Genomic DNA, 15,997 nt, shown 5'->3' on the forward strand with positions numbered 1-15,997 from the left:
CAGATCCCACTGTGTACCTTTCTCTCATCCATGACAGGACTAACACATGTCTCACCCAACCTACACCATCACTGTGGTATACATAGTACAAGCTGGAGAGACTATGTAACACAGACAGTACACCCTATATGTAACAGGCCCCCCCATGCATGTGAAGCACACATCTGCTGTGGCAATCATCATGTTTAAGCTACACCCTGGAATGCAGAACAAGACAATCATAGCTGTTGTCAGACAAATGTCTGTACTGGAGACAAGAAATTTGTAGATGAGTCATCCCCAGCACTACAGCTTGTAGATGTGCTAGCTCCCACAACCCTGGTGACACTTATCAAGGGTATCAGACCTTTTCACAGATTAGGGATGCATGAGTATACTGAATGATGCCATTATCTTTGTTAGCCTGTTACACACACATATGGATTTATGGAGCCATGCACCTATAGTGCTGTACCATGCTAAGGACATATTTCTTCTGTGCTGAAATTCTATCCTGTGCTATGATGTCTTTGGCTTTATTGCTGCTGTGTATCCATAGGTGTCTCCAACAGAATTCTGAAACAGAAACATAAACAGGTCCATGACACACCTTTCATTGTGTAAGTGTACAGCCATTACAACATCATACAACATAAGGTGCACAGAATCATGTGGCTTACTCATCACAAATGTCAGCATACAGTATCTGTCAGTAACCACTGCAAGTGGCATGGCAAAACAATACATTACACAAGTACATGTTAATTTGTATAGTCACCCTGTGCATCATCAAATAGCTTCATTTCCCTGCATCAGTGATGAGGATGACAGGGATATGGCACAAGCATCATCACTTGCACAGGGTGTTGTGTGGAGGTGCAGGAGGCCTAGGCTGACCCAAAAGGTTGACAGCATGTGTGTGAGTCAAGAAGGGAAAAAGGCAAGTTGGACAATGGAAATGTGCCATGTGTGTTTGCAGGTGACTTACATTTGACAGTGCTGTGTAAGTGTGTGCCTGTACACAGTCAAGCTCAGTGCTAGCTCTACATGTGTGTATGTTGGACAGTTTTGAACCATGCATGGTAGAGCTGATAGTTCACCGTCTCTGGCCCCAAACACAGGAACTGGCTCTGCCAGGAGTTGCACTGGCACCTCCATGCCCATGGTCAGAAGTGATGCTAGTACTTGAAGGTGACTGATGTCTGTTGGGACCATGTCCTCCACAGGAATGCCCAGGACCACTAGCTCATGGCCTGCCACATCTTGATGTGGACAGCACCCTCCCCTCTGTAGCACTTGATGTACTGCCACTATAGGAGCATGATTGTGCATGGCCATGTGAACTCTCAGCAGATGGGGTTTCTAACCTATGTCCACAAGGCCAACACTCAACTCAAACCACATGTTCCAGGGCAGACACTTTGCATTCCAAACCAGACATTGTCTCAGCCCATCTTCTGTCCACTGCATCAGTGGACCAATCCAAGGTGTCATCAATGTGATGTATTCAGTCAAGGATGTCAGCCTTAGCCGCATCCATATCCCTGAGCACACATCTGGAGATCCTTTCAGAATGTACCTGTGCCTCCATGATGGCCCAAAACATACGCCAAGTGAACCGTGATGTGACACCTGCAACAGGTGGTGGAAGGACAGCTAGCATCCTGTAAGAACCCCTATCAATCCACCTGTTGTGGAACCTCACCAGCTCTCTGGCAATGGCCACTGTCTACTCTCACTGGAGCTATAGTTGCCACACTTTCCTGTTCAATGTCCCCACCTTCTGACTGTCCAATATCTGTGGCCTCTGGGGACTGGGTATGTTTAGGCATACTGACTGTGTATGGTGACAATGCGAGCAGAGGAGTGATATCAACCTCTGGGACATATTTAGCCCTTGAAACCCCCACCTGTGTCTCACTGTGGCCACCATCATCATCAAAGTCTGAAGAAATACTGACATCAGGTTGTGTAGGGGACAGACACCAATCCTCTTGGTCACCTGTGATCAAAGAGGAAAAAGCAGTACATTAATAGCTACACACTTATGCTCTGCAGTACTATGTTGCATAAATGTACAGCTCTATACACTGTTGACACTATTACATACGTGTTGAAGCCCCAACCTCGTATAGTAAGAGAAGAGGACATCCCACAAACAGCTGTAGTTACTTGTAAATAAAAGCTCTTTACACAGCAATCACATCAACAAAAATGAGGTACACTGTTGACATTTGCGAAGACTCTGCACAGTTGACAAATATGGCAATCTGCAGTGTCCTGACAATACTGTTGCATCTATCAGTGTGGTGACTCCTACAAGGTATTCATATGACTGTAACACGTGTACAGTCATAAAATGTCTGTCCAGTTGGCAATCATGCCAACAGTGCAGTACTTCAGGCAGCAGGCCTGGGATGACACTTTAGGGATTACATTGCTGTAAACCTACATCTATAACAAAACAGTGTCATGCTTACCAGAAGCAGGACGATGTCCTTGTCCGATACCTGATGGACCTTTGCAAAGTGGAAGGAGAGGTAAAGTCAGTACTACCGCATGTTGCACAACAACAACATAATAGATCTATATATCTCACATTTACAGTAGCTACAATGTTATTGTATCAGTCAACATCTGAGCATGAGAATCAAACTGCAGTTACCCCCCAAAGAACACAGACCTGACACCAACATATGAGCATGTACAGTCTGACACACTGAATGTTACAGTATTGCAATGGTGATCAAACTAAGCTTATCTGCATGCCCCTCTGCCATGGAAACTGTGAGACCCACATCCATGATGTACGGTGTGATAGATGCCTGCGAGTTGTCATGTGTGCCTAGGTTCACCAGGAATTCCTCAGTGGCTGAGAGTGGTTGTTTGATCATGTCCATTGCACAGTGTTGAACCTGCTCATATGTCCTGCTATGATGACCTGTAGCATTCATATCACAGACCAGGTCAGTCCACAGTACTGCCAGCTCTTCTCTGTTTTGCCTTCTCCTGGACAGTATGAGTTCATGGTGTTGCCGGAGGCCTTCAAGTATAATCTCATTCTCCTCATCCATGAAAGATGCATGGTGTCTTGGGTACATGTGTCCTGAAAGGCAACAGAATGAGAACATATGACAGGACCACATATGTGGAAGTACACTATGTAGAGTTACAGCAAGAACAGAATGGTTGTCAGTATCCACTCTTTGATCACACATGTTATATTCCACAGTGTGCAAACATGCTAATTGTGTGGATCTAACTAAGATACTAGCAACAGCCAGCTCTTCCTGTGTGTGCCATGACAGATGCTGCTGTATGATCATACACTGGAGTCTATTGTAGTGTGCTCCCTAGGGCAACCCTCCCGATAATGTCAAAACAACAGTGCCAAGCAAATAGTGGGGTACTATTGCAACCACTATAAAGGGGCAGTCCCAAAAAAACAGTGTGCCACATTGACCAAAAGCATTTCACCCTTGACGTATTGTATGTTTTCTGTAGGTGTAACACATCTGGATATCAATGACATGTCATTATCACAGCTGTAGGAAAGGCTTTATGCTGTAATCCCTATTCCCTGTAAGTATATTCACACATCTGCATCCTGTTGCAAACAAAAAGCTTACATACCTGCTGGAGTGCAAAACTCCTCTGTTGATATGTGGTGATATTTAAGTTTTTACAAATGCATGTTCTGTGGGCAGAAAGTCTCATACAGAATGGTTCCCCATAGTCAGCATGTTTGCCTTTTAACATTATTTATTTATTTATTTGTTTGAGGTTTGTTTGCCAGGATGGTCCATTTTCAATGGAGTCCTGGGGAGAAAAGCTCCATAGATGCAATGTATAAAATAATAAAAAACAGGATGTTATAATACAAGAAGAGTACATGGAAGACAAAGTATTTGATGATACAATTTAGAAAATGAAAAGTAAAAATTACATAACCATTAGTAAAAGTTTACAAATATATAGTTCCTATTATTGCTAAAACAGATGTTAAGTCTATTACAACAGTAAGTAGATATTTACAAGTCAATTACAACTATAGGTGGATATTTACAAATATATATGTTCCCACAGGGGAAATATGAAGAGTGAGGTGGGGGAATTTATAGGTTAAAAGAGGTAAGGGAGAGATGAGTTAGTGGAAGAAGAGAGAAAGAGAAAGTGGGGGGTAGATAGTTGAGTTAGGATAAAAGGAGAAGGGAGATGGAGTGAACTAGCTACTGGGGGTGTTTATGCAGGATGGGAAATTTAACATTCCTAGAGAGATGTTAGGTGTGAGTGAAGCAGAGTTTTAAAGGTGGAGGGGCTGCTAGTGATGCAGATGTGAGGTGGGAGGGAATTCCAGAGATGTGTTACGGAAAAAGAGAGTAGAAGTTTGCCTGCTGGTCAGGCAGGTTTGTGAAGTTCAATCAGATTCTGGGTATTGGTTCTTAGGAGTCTGTTGGGTAGGTACATTGTAAAGGTTGAGGCAAGGTAGGGGCAAAGAGAGGGACTGACAACGAGTTTGTGGTCATGGATTAATTGAGTGCAGATAAGATAGTTTGGCAGATCCAGCTAATTTAGTTTGTGGAGGGAAATACAGTGGTGGGAGGAGGATCTATAGCCAGTGGTGAATTTTGTTGTAGCAGGAAGAGTTTTGTTTTGATAGAAGATTGTAAGTTGGTTAGGAGTCAGGCACCATAAAGGAGAGAAGGGATGAGATATGTGGTAGAGGGAAGGAACCTGGTAGAGTGAGTGAGGTAGCGACTGTAGCAGTAGAACATGCCATATTTCTGGTGTGTTTTTTTAATTTGTTTGTATGTGGGTATCAAATTTAAGCTGATTGTCAATCAGGACTCCTAACAGTTTTGCATTGGAAACTATTTCTAGAGGTGTATTATTCTGACTGGTGATGGAGAAAGAATTTTTGTTGATACTTTTGGTTTTAGAAGGAGTGAATATCATGAGTTTGGTTTTTGATTAATTGAGTGCCAGGTGGTTGTCTAACATCCATTGTTCAGTGGATGAGAAGGCATCTTGAGTTAATTTTATGAGGGTGGGAGTGGAGTTAGCAGAACAGATAATCGTTGAATCGTCAGCGTATTGGATGATTTTTGCATTAGGGATGGTGAGGTGGAAGTCGTTTATGAAAATATTGAACAATAGGGTACCTAATATGGAACCCTGGGGTACACCAGTGGAGGTGGTGAGGAATGGCAAAATGGCTTTCTTCCATTTGACTGCTTGTTGCCTATTGGAAAGATAACTGGTAAACCAGTTGATAGAAGTGGGTGATAGATTTAGATTAGAAAGTTTGGTTAGGAGAAGGTTGTGAGAGTTGGTATTGAAGGCTTTAGAAAGGTCTAGAAGGAGGGTAGATACAATACAGCCAGAGTCACGGGCTTTGATCACGGTTTCAAGGAAGGAGAGGAGTGCAGAAGTAGTGCTGTGACCAGACCTGAAACCATGTTGTGTGGGGGTTAGCAAGTGGTTGTCGATGAGGTAGGGTAAGAGTTGTAGGTGGATACAGTTTTCAAGTAGTTTAGAAATGGGAGATAAGATGGCAATAGGCCTGAAATTGGAGATGCTATTGCTGTTTCCCCCTTTGTGGAGGGGAATAATAGAGGCTTTTTTCCAGAGTTGGGATACATGGCCTTCTTGGATTGACTGGTTTATAAGAATGCAGATGGGGAAGGAAATGGCTTCTGCAGCTGTCTTTATGAAGAAGGAAGAATATTGTCAGGGACATTGAAGCGTGGTTTTAAGTTCCGAAGGAGTTTTTTTATAGTTGATACTGGGATGGGTTTCAGAGAGAAGAGAGGAAGCTGGGATGTGGAAGTACTCAAGGAGGAGGAGATAGTGGAAGGTGTATCTGAGTAAGTAGGGTTATTTGTGAAGGATGATGTTAGTTTGGTTATGGAGACGATGAAGAAGTTGTTAAATTGGGAGATTAGCAGGTGATTGCCTCTTAACCAACTTGGTTCTGAAATGCTAATTGCAGCCAACACAGCTGATTTGCACTATCATCAGCCAATGACATGCAACCACTGTACAAGATATAAGGCCTTCATGTAGATTACAAACCCTTTCTGATATGTTGTGCTGGACCATACCCGAGTGAGGAGACTATGTCATTGCAGAGGATATGTCTGTAGCAGCTGCTGTTACACAGAGATGTGTGTGGTACAGGCTGCAGCTTCTGCTGCAGGTAATAGGCTTAGGCAGAAAGTGTGAACACTTTGGAGGACAACCAGCTATAGGAGTAACAGTGGCATCTGTGGCAGCCTTGTAGTAGAGGCAGAGCCATATTGAGGGTTGCCATTCCACTCCGATTAAGGCATGTGTTTAAGGTAAATATGTTATGCAATGGTATAATTAACATAGTAGGTTACATGTTTGTTGTGTCCTTGAGCAACATAGAGGAGAAATATAACATTATGTCCACCATATGGGTAACTGCCAGGTCACATGTTACAGTCTGGTACTCATTTGGAATGTGTACACTGGAAGTCCTTGTTACAGGCAGGGGCTTCATATGTGTATGTTAGTTGCATAGCTGTGTTAATCTGCACTGTGAGTTTGAAAGTATTGTGTACTGCACTCTGCTACTAGTGGGCCTCATTTACATTACCCGAGTTAAAATCCTCTGTGAATGCATATTAATGCATGACATGACACTTTATGCAAATATAGTTTTGCTATACAGATATGAGAAGTGTGTTGCAGTTTGCAGGCCTTTGACTTCCATCAGTTACAAGCAGACATTTCATTTGTAATGCATTGTGTGGATAAAGAGTGCATGACTCAGTAATTAATTGCTGGCTTCACAATAATGTTATTTAAATGCTACGCACCACTGGATTTGAACCCAGGAATGTGTGTGGCAAAATGTACTATTTGCAAGGCATTTAACAGGCTGAGTTACTGAGTCACTGTTACAGATGTTGTATTTGCGGGATGTAAGTACACACGTACAGGCTGTTACATATTTTTTTACAGCCACCATTTTTGTGCTTGACTTTATATGGATATGTTTCTACACCAAGGTTCCTGTTGTACGTCTTTTTTTTTTGCCAGTAATGTCTTAGCAAGTGCACTTGTAAATGTTGCTGATTTGTTTGTTTGTGTCTTTCGGCTTTTCCCAGTTAGGGGTCGCCACAGCAGAACTCCGGTCCACTAATGATTGGTAGTGGATTTTTATGTACTGGGTTACTAGCCCTGACACACATCCTTCAACGAAGGCACGCCCCATTCACATATGCCTCCACACAGAAGACGGTCTAGCTGAGAATCGAACGGGACAAAAAGGGGACATTTACCTGCTATTAGAGAACTCACTTACAACCATTCTTGTGTGGTTGGGTTTCTAGTGGTGTACTCTTGCACCAGAATCCAAGCTGCACTCCCAATTTTTCCATTTTTCTTTATGCAAGTTTGTGTGATGCTTAATGTCTGTGACTTGCAATTACCATGTTTTGCTTGCCTGTTCTAATTAACAGCTTTGTGGTTTGTCAGGTTAATGCAGTGGTCTAAAGATGCAATTGTCTTGGGTTCAAAATAGGGGACGTGTTTATTTTGTGCATGTTTATTATTTGAAGCATGTATATCAATATAGCTCCATTTAGCTGAGATTAGCGAAGCTGCATGAGCATCATACAGCGTTGTACTACAATATATAAAGAAAAGAAAAATGGGAAGATAGGAAAGTGGTGAAATTGGATGCAAGTATGGAAAAAACATACTGAAAGGCAGGTAGGTATGTGCAGGAAGGGTGTAGAATAGAACCATAGCTATCCATTTCTTGTACAGCAACAACTGTGCACTTTAACAGATTTTGTAGATGATTTTGGACTATCACCCACTGAGAGAGTGGTGACAACAACATAATTGCATTGTTAAGCCAGTCGGACTAAATTATGTGTGTTCAGTGGACGTGTGCAAAACAGAGAGCTATGTATGGGACAATTTTTGGGGGGGGCGACAGGTGCCCATTTTTTTTTAAGGTGAAAGTGGAATGTTGGGGAAGGGACATAGGTACATGTGGGGGAGATAAGTTAGGTAGGTAAGGAAGCTTTTGCAGAGAGACAAGACAGACAAGAGAGCAGACAGGGGTGGTGTGAGACATAAGAGGGGGTGAACACCTTGGATGGGTATGGTGTTTTGGAATCTCAGTCCTAATGAGCAAGCCTACCCTAACAGAGTGGCCAGCATGCTCTCCATCTGATGCAAGCATCATCCAAACCCATGCATGATGATCCCGCACACCAAACCTGGCAGTTCATCATGGGTGACAACTCCCCTTCCACACTGATCCCAGAGGGGGAGCCAGGCCCCATCCCATAGAGCAGTATTACCCAATGCCACAGATAGTGCTGGGGCAGCAGAGGGGCACCACCAGGCTGGGTTTCAGACACGCTGGGACCCGATGCCATGGCTGGAGGAGGCAAGGTAGATGGATCACGAGGAACCGGCCGACCTTGATAAGCTGTAGTAAAGGAGTTAGAACAATAAGTTAGGGTTAGTAATAACGAAACCAATGTTAGTATTAACAGAATGCAACACAGTATTTATTAATCCAGATACATAATAAGGTATATTATGTGCTACACAACATTAAGTAACATAACAGTCAGTATGTTAACAGCAAGCCAGTATGAATTAAACCATAAGGCCAACAAAACAATTTAACAAAATATGTTAGTATTGAATCATAATAATAAAAAAAGTTCCAGGATGCACAAAAAACACTAGTAATCAAAAATAATGCACCCGATAGCCATCAAAGAAAACTCCACTTTATTAGAACCAAACACCAGCAAAATCCATTAGTTGTTAAGCGCTTTCATCATAGACAATGACTTCATCAGAACAAGAATACATCTCATAATTAAAATGCCTATATATATCCTGTAAATCAGCACATAATTAGTAATTTAAATTAAATAAGTCAATTAAGCAATACAACTCTCTTAAAAACACATTATCAGATATGTACAAGTATATGTATCCACAGCCTTTGTTGAAACACTGTATATAAAAAATATTGTTTTAAAAAGATTTTGGTATTCAAAATACATGAATAAAATAAAAAATGTATGTGTGTATATAGATACATTTTTTTGTGTATAAAAACATTTAAGCAATTAATTTAATGTTCTATTTTGTTTTAGTGGACAGAAGACAAACATTAATTATATAGTCCCTAATTAATCTAAAAACCCCATTCCTTAATTTGAATTCTGTCCTTAAGGGCTGGTACTATGGAAACATTGTCATTTAATCCTGGGGGGAAGTTAGCAGCAAGCCTTAGTTACCAAATAAGTTCCTTTTTGCTGAGATGATTCTTCCAATCCTTCCCGCCCCCCCAAGGTTCAATGTCAACTATGTCTAGTATACCAAACTTAAAACCTTGGAAATTTAAACAACTTTGGGAGTGCCTGTACAATGCATTAGTTTCTTTCTTGTTTTTTAATTCATATAAATGTTCATAGATCCTAAGCTTAAAAGATCTTTTCGTCTTTCCGACGTAATATGCCGGACAGGTATCACACATTGCCAAGCACACTAACCTCTGTGTTCTTCAGTTACCATTCCTGAAGGTAATATTAGTCCTTACTATGTTACTCAATGTAGTAACACTTCCCCTGAAAATAAAACTACACTGTGAACAACAGCCACAAATTGTAGTCCCTTTAATGTTCTCATTTACATTACATTTTTTTTTGTTTCTCTACCAATTTCTTAAGGTTCATTTCCACTTTATTGATAAAAAAAGGCTGATCACCCAAAATTTGATAGATATCCTGATTGGTCCTGAAAATACTCAATTTTTTTCGCAAAATAGCCTTAATGTTTTTAGATATTGTACTGTATTGTACTATACATGCTCTTGTAAATGCCACAGATCCAGGATGGTACTGAGAACTGACCAAGGGTGGATTTGTAAAATGTCCTGCCAATAAAAAGGGTTTATACTTCCCACCCCATTCACTATAAACTTCATCCAAGATTAGATTAATCATGTCTTTGGGATAACCCCTCTGTAAAAACATTTTCATCAAAATGACAAATTATTTTTTAACACTAATCAGTTCAGAAGTCATTCGAGCAATACGTATATCCTGTCCTTTAATAATACTTTTCTTTTGCGACAAGGAGTGGTGACTAGTAAAATGCAGGTAGGAGTTACAAAACGTACTCTTACAAAAAACCTGAGATCTGAAACCATGACCATTGTGAGAAATTAATGTATTCAAGAATGGTAATTGTTGTTCATGACAAGAAAATGTAAACATAAGGAAGGTGGTAGTTCCGTTCAAATAATCAATAAATACAGGAATGTTATCCTTGTCTCCCTTCCATAAAATAAATATATCATCCAGGTACCGATTATACAATAAAACATGTTCAGCCCACCAAGTACTGTTGAAAACATGCTTGAGCTCCCATCCAAAAAGGAATATATTTGGCATACACTGGTGCACAAACTGTTCCCATGGCCACCCCAGAAATTTCTTGGTAATATTGCCCTTCAGAAAAGATGTAATTATAATCTAAAACCATAGACAGTTCACAAATTAAAGTAACCTCCCCATGAGTCAAACTAGAGTCGAGAAATAGTATCTCTTTAAAGTATTCCATAGCATCTTTCTTGGGAATACAAGTAAATAAATCCTTAACATCTATGGTTAAGAAAATGAGATCTGGGCTCCATATATCTTGACTGAGTTGTCCCAAAAAATCCCAAGAGTCCCTGACCAGGTGTGGAACTCCTGCAACAATGTGCTTAACCTCATTTTCTACAAAGTTGGACAAGTTGTGAGTCTTAGACCCTCTAGCAGATACTATAGGTCAAAAAGGTGGTGAAGAAACACAGTTGTGCACCTTAGGTATGCCAAATATCACAGGAACCCTAGGGTGGGCATTACTAAGTAGATTATAGGTGTCCTGGTCGATACGTTGGTCCAACAAAAATTCTAACATAAAACTATCAATACGTTGGTATCCAGTGTGTATCTGATTAATGGACACTTGTGTATAATTGTCCTCGTCAAATAATAAAATCCTGAATGGTGTTGATGTAATCAGTAGTACTGAAAATGACTATACCCCCTCCCTTGTCGGGGGTCATAATCCACACCGACCTGTCCCCTCCAATTTGATTCAATAAAGTCCTCTCTTTTCGGTTAAGGTTGGAAAAAAAACATTTATGTCCTGCCCAAAGTTGATATAAATGCTCCATAACAGCTGTCTCATAAGTGTGTATTAGAGGATGCAAGGGTGGGTTGAATATACTGTTTTTTCTAAGACCACCCTTCTCATTGTAAATGCCCTCCTTTTTTGAAAACATAACCTGGAAATTCAATTTCCTGGTGTAGAAATGAATATTCAGGAGACCGTAAGCAATATCCGGAATATTATCAGGCACAAATTTAAAACCCTTCAAAAAAAGTGAAAATTATTCCTTGGTGATGGGTCGGTTGGTATATTTATATATATTAAACCCTTCAAAAGTGTGAACAATATTGTCACCTTCAACACTGGGATGTAAACTTAGTAGTAATTCCTGCCTCTCCCCCTGTATGAATTTTTCCTGGGATACTGTCCCATATGACTGTGTCCATAATTCCTGCTTGCTATTCTTTCTGAGCGATGTAACAGAGGAAAATCCTGATTAACTATACCTACTTGTATCCCCTCAAACTCAGGTTTCTCATTAATAAGTGTCTCATCATTGAAAAGTTGTTGTTCCTCTAATACACCAATGTCATTCTTAACCAAAATTTTATTGGTAGGATATGCCTCTTTTAAATGATATTGTTTGATATCCCTAGACAATTTCTTGCTTTTTTATGGAATAACACATTACATTTCTTCTCTACCCTTTCTAAAATGTTTTGGTAAAACAATTCATATTGTTTGAATAACAAGTCACTGGTAATCTGTGAATACAGTAGAGCCAGTTCATTCTGCAATTCCACTTGCATTTTATCATGATAAATCAAAACTTTTTGCAACGGTTCAATACCCCACCCATTAAACATGTTGGTGAAATCCTCAATAATACAATTATCATAATAAATGCCAAATGGAAATTTAAAAACCTGTAGACCCTGTGGTACCACTTTTGCTTTGATACATTCCCTAAAGTATTTAGACTCAAGCTGCAGAGTTTTATATTTAAACGTTTTTATTTCAAAAGAAAAAATAATGTCTTTTAAAGATTTGAAATGCATATTATGTGTTAACAGTGTTACCTCATACATCAGGATTTTCTTTGGAAAAAGTATAGATTTTGTTAATAAGACAGTCAAATTTAGAGCTAGAATGCGAAATACCCCTCGTTGTTGCAGTTGCTGTCCTACCGTTCTGATTCCCCAGTATCACCGGAGAAATAGGTGCATTACCAGAATTATTTCCTGATACAGGAAAAGTGTTCACAGTACCTGTTTACGGATAAGGTGTAGCTCCAACCTGTTCATCCATGATGTTGAAAACATCCCGACCATGATAAACAGCACCATTAGAAATAGCACCATTACACTTTCATCCATCCTGGCAGTAAGCATAATGTACCTGTGCCGTAGTAGTAACGTCACAAAGTTTTTTATCAGTTTGAAATCTAGGGAGAATTTCCATCACATTGTTGACAGAATTGACATGATTATTGTTACCAATGCCCAAAGAGCAAGAGTTAAAGGGCTCAGAAAGTTTGTCAACTTTACCAGAATTTTGCAATGACTGCGGTGGTGGTGCTGCGGTAGCCTTGTCGTCTCACAGTTAGACGTTGCCCGTTTGATTCTCAATTAGAGCGTCTTCTGTGTGGCGACATGCGTGAATGGGCATTCCTTCATTAAAGGTTGTGCAATAGGCCCGGCAAGCCAGCACGTAAAAATCTACTGCCAATCATTAGCGGACCGAAGTTCTGCTGTGGAGACCCCTAACCGGGAAAAGCCGAAAGACACAACAACAATAACCAGAATTTTGCAATTAAATTTTTGAACATGTTAATGCTTTGCCCGAACATTTTGGACTGCTGTGCTTACCAACACCAACACATTGTATTGTAAGCAAGTCTGTGAGCTGTGACAGCTCTCCTTTAAGCATTTGCCCATCTTGTTTAAGCTTGTGCAGCTTCGCTGCCCGCCCTAAGGGAGTCCCCTCGGTCAATGAGACCTGTGTGGATCCACTAACCAGCTATGGAGTTGGAGGAGATTCCATGTGGCCAGGAACCAAAAAGTAGACTCAACAACAAAAAAAGTTCCAGGATGCCCAAAAAACACTAGTAACCAAAAATAATGCACCCGATAGCCATCAAAGAAAACTCCACTTTAGTCGAACCAAACACCAGCAAAATTCATTAGTTGTTAAGCGTTTTCATCATAGACAATGACTTCATCAGAACAAGAATACATCTCATAATTAAAATGCCTATACATATCCTATAAATTAGCACATAATTAGTAATTTAAATTAAATAAGTCAATTAAGCAATACAACTCTCTTAAAAATACATTCTCAAATATGTACAAGTATATGTATCCACAGCCTTTGTTAAAACATTGTATATAAAAAATATTGTTTTAAAAAGATTTTGTTATTCAAAATACATGAATAAAATAAAAAATGTATGTGTGTATATCGATACATTTTTTGTGTATAAAAACATTTAAGCAATGAATGTAACATTCTATTTTGTTGTAGTAGACAGAAGACAAACATTAATTATATAGTCCCTAATTAATCTAAAAACCCCATTCCTTAATTTGAATTTTGTGCTTAAGGGCTGGTACTATGGAAACATTGTCATTTAATCCCGGGGGGAAGTTAGCAGCAAGCCTTAGTTGCCAAATAAGTTCCTTTTTGCTGAGCTGATTCTTCCAATCCCACCCCCCCCCACCCCCCCAGGTTCAATGTCAACTATGTCTAGTATACCAAACTTAAAACCTTGGAAATTTAAACAACTTCGGGAGTACCTGTACAATGCATTAGTTTCTCTCTTGTTTTTTTTAATTCATATAAATGTTATAGATCCTACGCTTAAAAGATCTTTGCGTCTTACTGACATAATATGCCGGACAGGTATCACGCATTGCCAAGCACACTAACCTCTGTGTTCTTCAGTTACCATTCCTGAAGGTAATATTAGTCCTTACTCTGTCACTCAATGTAGTAACAGTTCCCCTGAAAATAAAACTACACTGTGAACAACAGCCACAACTTGTAGTCCCTTTAATGTTCTCATTTACATTAAAGTGTTTGGTTTCTCTACCAATTTCTTAAGGTTCATTCCCACTTTATTGATAAAAAAGGCTGATCACCCAAAATTTGATAGATATCCTGATTGGTCCTGAAAATACTCCAATTTTTTTCACAAAATAGCCTTAATGTTTTTAGATATTGTACTGTATTGTACTATACATGCTCTTGTAAATGCCACAGATCCAGGATGGTACTGAGAACTGACCAAGGGTGGATTTGTAAAATGACCTGCCCCCAAAAGGGGATTGTACTTCCTACCCCATTCACTATAAACTTCATCTAATATTAGATTAATCATGTCTTTGGGATAACCCCTCTGTAAAAACATGTTCATCAAAATGACAAATTCTTTTTTAACATTAATCAGTTCAGAAGTAATTCGAACAATACATATAGCCTGTGCTTTAATAATACTTTTCTTTTACGACAAGGGGTGGTGACTAGTAAAATGCAGGTAGGAGTTACAAAACGTACTCTTATGAAAAACCTGAGATCTGAAACCATGACCATTGGGAGAAATTAATGTATGACCTGCCCCCAAAAGTATTTTACAAAGGGGTTATCCCAATTACATGATTAATCTAATCTTGGATGAAGTTTATAGTAAAAACATTAAGGCTATTTTGTGAAAAAATTGGAGTATTTTCAGGACCATTCAGGATATCTATCAAATTTTGGGTGATCAGTCTTTTTTTATCAATAATGTGGGAATGAACCTTAAGAAATTGGTAGAGAAACCAAAAAATTTGAATGTAAATGAGAACATTAAAGGGACTACAAGTTGTGGCTGTTGTTCACAGTGTAGTTTTATTTTCAGGGGAACTGGTACTACATTGAGTGAAAGACTAAGGACTAATATTACCTTCAGGAATGGTAACTGTAGAACACAGAGGTTAGTGTACTTGGCAATGTGTGACCTGTCTGGCATATTACGTCTGAAAGATGGAAATATCTTTTAAGCGTAGGATCTATGAACATTTATATGAATTAAAAAACAAGAGAGAAACTAATGCATTGTACAGGTACTCCCGAAGTTGTTTAAATTTCCAAGGTTTTAAGTTTGGTATACTAGACATAGTTGACATTGAACCTGGGGGTGGGGGGGGTATTGGAAGAATCAGATCAGCAAAAAGGAACTTATTTGGCAACTAAGGCTTGCTGCTAACCCCCCCCCCCCCCATGATTAAATGACAATATTTCCATAGTACCAGCCCTTAAGGACAGAATTCAAACCTGTTGTAGGCTACACACTAAAGTACGCTAGCCTGTTTATAGCATTTACGGTGTTTTCTGTGTGTTATTCTGCTGTTTCCTGAAAAATACAAGCAAAAAAAAAAACAAAACAAAAAAAAATTCTCTTTTCCCACCTTTGCTGAACTAGATTAGCCCAGATTTCAGGTTTTGCTGAATTCCGGACTGTGGTATAGTTTCCTGTGTTGCCCATATCCTTACTTGGATAGGAGGAAGCTACTCTGTTCACCAGTGAGAGTGGGGAGCTTTGAGCAGCCTATCTGTTCCTGGAGGAGTGGTCTCAGCCCTGAAACTAGTAGCTTATTGGCCATTTTGGGTGAATTCCTATCTCTTTCAGTTTCCCTGCTTTAAAACACGCATTTGCACGGTTTTGCGCAATTTTGCACATAGCGCAGCATCGGGCAGTGCCGCTTAAATGGGTTTAAACTATTCCCAGCTCCACAAAGTCTGCTTTTCACTTTTTCCCCTTAGAACTGTTCTAAATCTCAAAGTAAGCACTCTATTTTCATTCTAA

This window comes from Protopterus annectens, chromosome 10.part0, assembly GCF_019279795.1.
Source record: "Protopterus annectens isolate FY-2018-M chromosome 10.part0, PAN1.0, whole genome shotgun sequence".
NCBI classification, from domain to species: Eukaryota; Metazoa; Chordata; order Ceratodontiformes; family Protopteridae; genus Protopterus; species Protopterus annectens.